The sequence below is a fragment of the Saccostrea cucullata genome, unplaced genomic scaffold, assembly GCF_032062105.1.
Source record: "Saccostrea cucullata isolate Sc308-1 unplaced genomic scaffold, CSIRO_AGI_Scuc_v1 ctg12063, whole genome shotgun sequence".
NCBI lineage: Eukaryota > Metazoa > Mollusca > Bivalvia > Ostreida > Ostreidae > Saccostrea > Saccostrea cuccullata.
In genome coordinates, this window is record NW_026922387.1 from 9,692 (window position 1) to 19,950 (window position 10,259).

The 10,259-nt window shown below is 35.6% G+C and overlaps 2 non-coding genes across 2 annotated transcripts; both read left to right on the plus strand.

The window, feature by feature from the left end:
• Window positions 1-1,656: 1,656 nt before the first annotated feature.
• Window positions 1,657-1,730, plus strand: Trnat-ggu (transfer RNA threonine (anticodon GGU)). The gene has a single exon. It is a non-coding gene; the product is annotated as a tRNA-Thr (tRNA).
• A 170-nt stretch (window positions 1,731-1,900) lies between these two features.
• Trnat-ggu (transfer RNA threonine (anticodon GGU)) lies at window positions 1,901-1,974 on the plus strand. The gene has a single exon. It is a non-coding gene; the product is annotated as a tRNA-Thr (tRNA).
• Window positions 1,975-10,259: the final 8,285 nt, after the last annotated feature.

The following is a 10,259-nucleotide window of genomic DNA, read 5'->3' on the forward strand; positions in this document are numbered from 1 at the left end:
CGCTGCAATCTGATTGGCTGAAATTTTGAACAGCTATAACTCCCTTGGTTTTCAACTAAACGGGGTGGGATTTAGAACATAGATAGATGTAATAGACTTCTACAAGAACGTATGGTCGCCATGCTCATGTGAGCACGTGCGTGCACGTGAAATGAGTAAAATCAAAAATACACTTGAATTAGCGTATTTTTTAATACTTTTGGATTAAATACTTTGATATTTAGTATATGAAAATCTATAGATTGTGAAGACAAGATTATATGGTCATTACGCACGTGCATTCACATGTGCAAGGCTAAAATTTAAATGATATTGGTACACTTCTGGGTAAACGTTGTTAAAGTCTCAAATGCATAGAGTTTGTCTTATTTAATGAAGCTTATAGGGAATATGGCACCAAAAGGAAGTTGGGGAGCGTTTGGGAACATCTGTAACGGTCCCCGTTACAATTAGCACTAGTTATTATTATTATTATTCTTTTTTTTCTTATTTGTTCTCCGGTACTTTTATGTCCGGAAGTGTTCTCAGAAACTGTTCACCCAACTGACCTAAAACCTTTTTAGGGTTAATGGGTGTGTAGTGTAGGTGTGCGGAACGAAGGTCATTTTGCGCGCATACGCGTGCACGTGCGTGCGCGTGATATGAGTGAAATGAATGATATACTTAATATAGCTATAACTTTTACATTTTTTAATGAATTGACTTGAAACTCATTATATATTGATATATTAATAGTGTAGATAATGTGACACTGTCAAATTAGCACGAACTCATTCGCATGCACGTGCGCTTCACTCTGATTGGCTGAAACAAAAATCTCAATATCTTTTCTGTTTTTTGACGAAATGCTTTGAAATTTAAAACATAGGCATACTTTAGGATGTCCTACAAAATGATATATAACAATTGTCATGAAAGCACGCGCATGCACGTGCGCTGCAATCTGATTGGCTAAAACTTTAAATAGCGATAACTCCCTTGTTTTTAAACCAAACAGGATGGGATTCAGAACATAGATAGACATTATGGACTCCTACAAAAGGGTATGGTCATCATGCACATGCATGCACGTGCATGGACGTGCGCTTTGCTCTGATTGGCTGAAACAAAATTTTCAATATCTTTATTGTTTTTTGAAGAAATGCTTTGAAATTTAAATCATAGGCATGCTTTTGGATGTCCTACAATATGATATATAATAATTTTCATGAAATCACGCGCATGCACGTCCGCTGCAATTTGATTGGCTGAAACTTTAAATGGCTATAATTCCCTTATTTTTCAACCAAAAAGGATGGGATTCAGAACATAGATAGACATTATGGGCTCCTACAATAGTGTATAATCATGATGCACATGCATGCACGTGCGTGCACGTGAAATGAGTAAAATTACAAATACACTGGATTAAACATATTTTTAAATACGTATGGAATAAATGTTGTAATATTTAGTATATTAAAATATACGAATAGTTTAGACAAGATGATATGGTCATTACGCACATGCATTCAAATGCGCATGCGTGCAATGCTGAAATTTGAATAAACTTGATATACTTCTGGGTAAATAATGTTAAAGTCTAAAATGCATCGTGTTTGTCTTATTTAATTGTCACCGGGTTCACAGGTGCGTGAAAGTCAGTCAATATATCGGGTCTCAATAGCTCAGTTGGTTAGAGCGCTGGCACGGTACGCCAGAGGCCCTGGGTTCGAGTCCCGGTTGAGACTTGACTTTTCACCACCTATGACATTTGGCGCCCAACGTACAAAACCCACTATTTCCTTGGAACATGCCTCACAGCATTTCCTTAACTCGTAGAATTCGAGGACGAATTTCTACAAAGAGGGGGAATATGTCACCGGGTTCACAGGTGCGTGAAAGTCAGTCAATATATCGGGTCTCAATAGCTCAGTTGGTTAGAGCGCTGGCACGGTACGCCAGAGGCCCTGGGTTCGAGTCCCGGTTGAGACTTGACTTTTCACCACCTGTGACATAATGAAGCGTACAGAGAATATGCCACAAAAGGGAGTTGGGGAGCGTTTGGGGAACATCTGTAACGGTTCCCGTTACAATTAGCCCTAGTTTTGGATAAAATAATGCGAGAAAAATAATCATTCATTACATACTCGTGTGGGAATAGTGAAATTCCACCTCGGGGCCAAGATTCACGGTCTAGGACTCGGCAAAGCCTCGTCCTAGACTGTGAATCTTGTCCCCTCGGTGGAAATTCACTATCCCACACTCGTAGTAATGAATGATTCTATTATTCTTCTAAATTTTTTTTACATGTTTAACGTCCCTTGAGAGAATTTATCTCTTATGATACATTGCCATTACCATTGAAGTTACTGTCGCGAAGGGATGCTCCGCTTAGCGGTGCCCTTGTTCAGGGTAAGATACAGCACTTACGTAGATGACTATTGCAAGGAAAATGAAGAGAATATGAGGTATAGACGAGATAAACCTAAAAATTCAAACAAAGTGTTGATATTTTACTAGCATAGTTTTTAACGAAAAATCAATCCACAAGAAAGACTGACAAACATGACTACATATGTAAACCGAACAAAGGAACGGGTACATACGAGGGCCGTTCAAAAATTACGCGGACTGTGCTATTATTTACTCTTACAGTGGTCATATAGTTATGAAATTTAATAGAAATATGTATCTTTAAGATTCCAATAAATTTTGGGCAAAATATCTATATTTTAAAAAAAAAATCCTCTAAAATTATCGGTATGTTGATATCGCTGATGGAGAGGTGCGGAGCACGACAAAAAATTTGAAGCAAAAGCATGCGGAATCCAAAATTAAACTCATCTATTTTCTATAATTCGCGATATTTTTGGACAAATTTCTCAAATGTATCTTTAAATTGTTCTATTATTATTTATTTAGATTTTCTGGCGTGATATTTGAAGTACTTACAGAAATATAGTGATTTTTCTCTGATGCGATTACCGTGAAAACGACTGTGAAAATGACTTCTCCTGAATTGACGGCGCACCACATTTTGTTAAATTATCTGTAATCCTCGAGATATCGCCAACATAGAAAAAAAATATGCATAATAAAACATGTAGTAAACTAGGGTATTCGTGACATGCGTCCACAAATAGCAAATTGAAATGATAGACCGTAAGACCTCTGTAAAGAGGCTATACAGGAGGACGGGAAGAAGATTATCGACTAAAACTTTATCCGGACTGTAATGAACGTGAATGAGAGTCACTAATATCGCACTATATCTGATATATTCCTGCAGTTTTTGGTTTTAAAACAAAAAAAATAGTCTTTACTTGTTTAAAAGTTTTAAGCTTGACAAGAAATGTTGTTTGTATGTTTAGTAGAAGGTAACTCAAACCGTACAGGTACTCTTGGGAAAATGTTGAGCAAATGAAAACTTAATCACATATTTTTTTTATAATGCCTGTGACGTCGAAGATTTTGCTGCTCCGTGACTTAATAATATATCCTGAAAAATCACTCAAAATTAATACCAATGGACAACATTTTGATATGAAATTTTAAAGACCATATAAGTAAAGATTGTTTTATATTATGTGTGTCATTTTGCCGCATTATGTCGTCAAATATTTTTTTCTGTGCAACAAGTCCGCGTAATTTTTGAACGGCTCTCGTATAAAATGTTCATTTCAGGGAATCTATGTTTCTAAATGACTACATACTTAGTTTTCTGTAAGCTTTGTTGTCGATGATGTAAATGTCCCAGTGTGGATGTAGACCTATACAGGATCTCACGATGTCAGGTCTCGCCTCTCTCCGGTATCTCCTGAGCCACGTCACGTGATCTACACTGTCCTGTGATCTTCCTCTATGATGTACAGTCTCCCTTACTCTTACGAGTTCCATTAGAAATTCTTTTCTTTTATCTTCACTCTCCTTCAGTATTTGGTTTGAAACATTCACTGTAGAATAAGACCAATACTATCACAGTGTTATATTTGTTATTTCAACTGAAATAAAGTTTTAAAAAGAATGCCGCCTGACATGTGTAACATATCTCCGTCTGTGCTTTATGCCCCGTTTACATATTTCTAGTGTGTGTAGATTTTTAGGATATCAATTACTGTTCATTACCTTCATTTTTTTCATTTCATGTTTTATTAATTACAATGCATATATACCGGTAGTTTAACATGTACAACTTTCTAAACTATGTATCATCAGTCACTATTTACAAGCCTCAAGATGGAAATAAATTGTCACCAGCTGAGGAATTATTCGTGTAAAAAAGAGTTATATTATACTTTCCATATCTAATCTATAAAGATTATATAAAAATGTTCAGTATTGAATCAAATTTGAAGCATTTCTGAAATTTTTGAATAATTCCATGTTTTCCTTTTATGTCTTTTTGATAAAAATGTGCATTAATAAGAACTGTTTGTCAAAAAAAATCTGAATAAGTAGCTTACAATTGTAAAACTTTTAAAGAAACTTAAATACAAATGTACGCGTGAAGCCATTTTCTATGTATTATAAAATGCTTAATTTATGTAAACCCATTGACATTAGTTTCATGCTTAATTTAATCACTCACATATATTGTGTATCCTATCAGATATACTTGTTTTCTCCATGGTGAAGTGGGTCAAAATGTTCATCTGTAGACGGCGTATCAATAAGTAATTACAGCCAGGACTATAGAAACACTTCTCTCCAGGTTTGATATCGTATCCCCATGATCTTAGATACAGACTGGCAGTGTCATAGCTACTGTAATGGAATGGTATATTACGGTCTAATGATGCTATCCTATACATTGTCTCATCCTTTGTGTCTTCCGTTATCTTGTCCTGATCTTCCCAAAGGTAATCACATGACTTCAGTCTGTCCAGAGTCAGCTGTGCTACCTCACGTTTAACATGATCCCTAATAATACGGTACATGTTCTTTCGTATCTCATTAAGCAAGTCCAGCCACTCTGTGTCAGTGAAGTCAGGAGGACCGGAGTCGGAACACAGAAAACAGAATAACACGGACACCTCGTCATAAGTCAGTGTGGAGAACCTATCTAAAAAATAAAAACACGAAAAAACAATGTCTTTAAATTTGCTAAAATCGGTTTCATCATGATTTTGTTTATCTTCAAGTGTACTAGATACAATGTACATTCATTTATACGATTACAGCTTATCAGCTATGAACACTAATTGAAATAATTTTTAACCATTGGATTCTCCAGAGAAAGTGTATTTATTTGATTTTTTTTTAATTTAGTTTTATTATGAGTAGTAAATGCATTAGGAAATTAACAATTCAACAATTCTCCATCGAGTCTATTGTCAACATTTTATTTTAAGGCCTTTAACATTCAAACCGATTAAGAAAACGTGATAATTTTCCTCTGCATGGAGGCTATCGCGTGAGCGTTTCGTTGGACCGTCTTTCAGCTGACTGACGAAAGAGGTTATCTCTTGTTGTACATTTTTCGGAGCTTTTCGTGCGGGTTGTCTCGGGAATGAGAAACTGCGATTAAGGCAATTTTTCGGACGGTGCTTCTGAGCCACAGACATGATAACCTGACCCAACTTGTTTAAGCCAGACCATGCTTTGGGTTTGGTATTCAGTGTAGCATGCTCATCCAGTCTACTTCCCCAGAAATCGTCATAGGTCGCTTCGACAATGACCCATTTTGATCCACACGTTGTAATTTTCTCACGAAACGGATCAACTTGGCTGAATTTAGCATCAATGATATTTGTCATGACCTCTGACTTTTCAGTTTCCCAGGCGGAATTTGTTGCTACGGTGTCGACGATACGCTTTGCTTCAAGGGCTGTAGTCGCTGTTCTTACTCTTTCTGCGGCATTAACGTCACCACTGCATGATGCTTTTGTTAACTGAAAAGCATGTTCGGCGGATCTATGGGTCTCACCGAAGACTTTAATATCTGTGGTGTAGAAATTCGATAGAATATCTTTAGGAGAGGTCACGTGTCGAGCTCCGAGACGGACGTGTTTATGTGGGCTCTGTGTTTTGACCAAACTATTCTATTAAACTTGAGATTTTACTCGGGTTTATTGCACTAGCCAGTGCTTTTGTGTTCATTGTATATAATTATGTTCCCCAAACGAAGTTGGGGAACATATTGTTTTTACTCTGTTTCTTATTAAGGTCTTCTGTTTCGGACGGAAGACCTTATAGTGATTCTACTGTTTCTTTTTATTATTAATTTTTCCCCTTTTCTTGTAAATCGGATTTCTCAGAGATGGCTGGACGGATTTTCCTGAAATTTTCAAGGATGATAGAGAATAAAAATAGGCTCAGGCGTTCTTTTTTTCATTTTTTCAAAATTCACTTCCGGTCGTCAGTTATGTTTGATTTCCGCTTTTTTCAAAAAGATTTTATCCGAGTCATATCTCAGAAAAGGTAAAAGATTAAGACACCAAACTTATACAAGTGGTAGATCTTGATGCGTAGGCGAGCCCATTTGGGTTAAGATTGTCCGCCGTCAGTTCCGGTCGTCACAGGAAGTGATCAAAGAAATCGAAAATTTCAACTTTTCTTTATTGAAACTTTTTTTGCATCACTTAACAGCATCTTATTTGTTGTTTTGAAATATGTCAGTCCCACCGGAAACAAAAACGACAACTTCCGGTTATAAGAGAAAACTACATAATTTTAGTATTTTTCTTTCCCATAAATGTTTTTTATACATAAAGTATTTGTAGTGATTTTTATATATGTTATATAGACTGCTAATGTCTACAGTAACCTTAAAAATCTTTGTAAAATTCACTTCCGGTCGCGTGATTTTCTGTCCTCAATACGAGAACTTATCACAAAGAGATCTCGGAAACGGTAAGAGATGGAGACGCCAAACTTGTATGGGTAATAGATCTTGATAAGTAAGGAAACTCATATTGGTTAAGATCGTTCGCCGTCACTTCCGGTCGTCACAGGAAGTGATCAAAGAAATCAGAAATTTCAACTTTTTCCGCATCACGTTATTGCATCTTATTTGTTGTTCTGATATTGGTTATGGTAACACATCAAGACCCTAAACGTATATGAATAATAAACCTTGAAGAGTGAACAACAGATATAGGGATAAATGTCTCCGCCTTCACTTCCGGTCGTTCACAGGATGTGATTTGAAAATTCGAAAATTCCAACTTTTTTCTTTCCATTTGTTTTTTCATTACATTTTCGCATCTAATTAGTAGTTTTGAAATATGTCAGCTCCATCAAAAAATAAAAAAAAACATAAAAATAAAAACAACAACTGTAAATTATCAGAAATTAAACGACACCAAGATCAAAAGGTCAAGGTCATTGGAAAGTATTTAAATTGCTTATATATGCCACATGACCTTGACCTTTGAGTTTGATGTTTGACCTAGACCTTTGACCTCGACCCTTACCCAAGAGTTAAATTTATTTTATATTTAGCTTGATACAGCTTCAAGTGTTAAAGTCGAGTTTAAAAGGTTTTTGAATGACCTAGACCTTTGAACCAATTTACACAAAGGTCACAATCAAGCTTGAGTCCGTGGAGGTGTTTACATCTCTCACTTTAACAAATGCTTATATACTCCACCCTTTTTTTCTTTTTTGAAAAAAAAAATTAATAGGAATCTAGAAAAATTTTCTTCAAATCAAACGACTCCACAGATCGACATGAAATTTAAGGATTGCAGTAGAAGATACATCAAAGAAAGTGTCCTGAGTGCGTAACAGTGAGTCTCTGAAGTATATAATGAAATTCTAATGAGTATCGGCAACAACTACATTTTTTTCTGTCTGAAATCTAGGTGCTGATGAACATAAAAATTAATCAAAGCTTTTATTGGGTATTTCTTCACTTTTTGTCAATAACATTCGATTCTCCTGCTCAAATACGAAATTTTAATACTAAGTATTTTTGATCTTCTTTGTATGTAGAGTTTATTTCAATTTTATTTACATTGAATATTAATTGAATGAGTCTAGGAAATAGCGATTTTTTCCTATCAAATCAATTTCCACGCAATTTATATAGGTTAGATAAATTAGTTATCTCCCTTTCTACGATGTGGAGTTGATAAAATGCCCATGACTCACAAATTACGTCAACAAATTACATGAAATCTGCCTATTAGAGTGCACATGTACCAAAAATGTACCCCGGGACTACTTAGATTTTGGTTTGTTTTTCCGAGCAGGGTAACACACCCAGTATTCTGTAACTCAATTTATGCCCTAAAGAAAATTTTAATTACCAACTGATATGTTGTCATTTACCTTCCCTCTGAGAAACACACCTTCTTCTAAGGCCTACGGCTTTTCAGCTGATTTTCCTCTGCAACTGACCACGTGTATTAGTTTCGCATTTACAGCTCTGTATATGCTAAGTGTCATAGCAATACCTACATGTTTCATCAAGCACTCTGATTCACTGCAAACGTGTCCTATAATTTTTCTAATCATTTTTCTACATCAAATATCACCTCAAAAAGGGAATATCTCAGTTTTTAAAGAAATTTGACCGGGACTTTACTACGAAACTATTCCCTTCCACCTTAGAATAATAAGTTTACAAAATACCTTTTCTGGCGTAGAAGTCGATGGCTCAGTGGTAAGCGTGCAAGACTTGCAAGCAGAGGGTTATATGTTCGAGCCCAGGTGGAGGAACTTTTTTTTTGCATTTTTTCTTTTTACTTATTTATAATTATGTCTTTCTTTAAATAGAAAAACATCCTTCATACAGATAAATAGAGGAGAACGGAAGACCTTCTTTGTTGCTGTAGCAACAAGAGTTTTTAGTTATTAAGGTCTTCCGTCTTCACGGAAGACCTTATAGTGATTCCATTGTTTCTTATTAAGGTCTTCTGACTTCCTTCGGAGGACCTTATTGTTTTCCGTCGGTTTCCAATTATTATTATTCTTTTTTTCATTTCTAGGGCGATATCTCAGCTGTGACTGTACGGATTTCAAAGATTTTTACAGGAAAGATGCACCAGGTTAATATCTCCAGACGTGTATATCATTTTTTCAAAATTTTCTTCCGTTCGCGATTTTTGGGGAAATTTGTATTTTTTAAATGGATTTTTGTACACAACTTTTCTCGAAAACGGCCAAAGATATGACATTGAAACTCATGGACATGAATGAGCATCACATGTAGATGTGCCGAACGCCCTTCATTTTTTGTCGTTTCTACTTCCGGTCGCAAACGGAAGTGAATTCAAAAAGTCTAATTTTTCAACTTTTTTGTTTTTCAATATTTTTCTTTCAGATTTACAGGGTTTATAGAGCGTCCTCAAAGATATCTATATATGTTTTCATTTTTTTCATGTATACGTTTATTGGAAAGATATGACCGAACCAAACTTTGTCTTACTGTCGAGGGTTCGAATCCCGCTCGAGGTGTTCCCCAAATTTTTTCTTTGTTTTTGTCTTGTTTTAGTTGCAAATTACTTTTCACACTTTTATAACAGGTGTGGAAGATTTTGCCGATTTTTAAAAGCTATATTAGGAGATATTTTGTAAAATACCTTGAACAATCACGATCTGTGTTGAGAAACTACTGTAAATGAACGTAAACGAAAAAAAAATACATTATGAAATCTATTTCATGGGATGACACAGCATAGGTTGCAAAAGAGAAGTCGGTCGGAAGATCTGCTTGTTGCCCCAGCAACAAGAACGCATCTAGTTAAGGTCTTCCGACATCCTTCGGAAGACCTTATTGTTTTCCGTCGGTTTCCTATTATTAAGGTCTTCCGTCTTCACGGAAGACCTTATAGTTATTCTACTGTTTCTTATTATTTTTCTTATTTTTTTCCAAAATTTTGTGCACGCGATTTCTCAGCAACCATTCAATGGATTTCAATGAAACTTTCAGAAATAATGCGCATCAATATGAACTTGATACATCTGGGAGGAAATTTGATAATTCGCTTTTGGTGCCAAGTTATGGCCAGTTTTCTGATTTTAAAATGCGATTTTGTCGCGCACTTTTATCGAAAATGGCTGAGAATATGAACTGGAGACTTATCTAAGAGCATAGGGCATGGTTATAAGATGTGCGTTATCCCAATTTCCTGCGTCGTCGGTGCTTCCGGTCGCTACCGGAAGCGAAATTAAAAAGTGCATTTTTTAATTTTTTTTTTTTGTTTTCATATGTTTTTCTACGATTTTTTTTATCTTAAAAGTGACTCTTATGCAAATGAGAAATATGTAATTTGTTTAACAATTGAAAAGAGCAATCTCGAGATATTTGCATTTAAATATTTGAAGCGGTG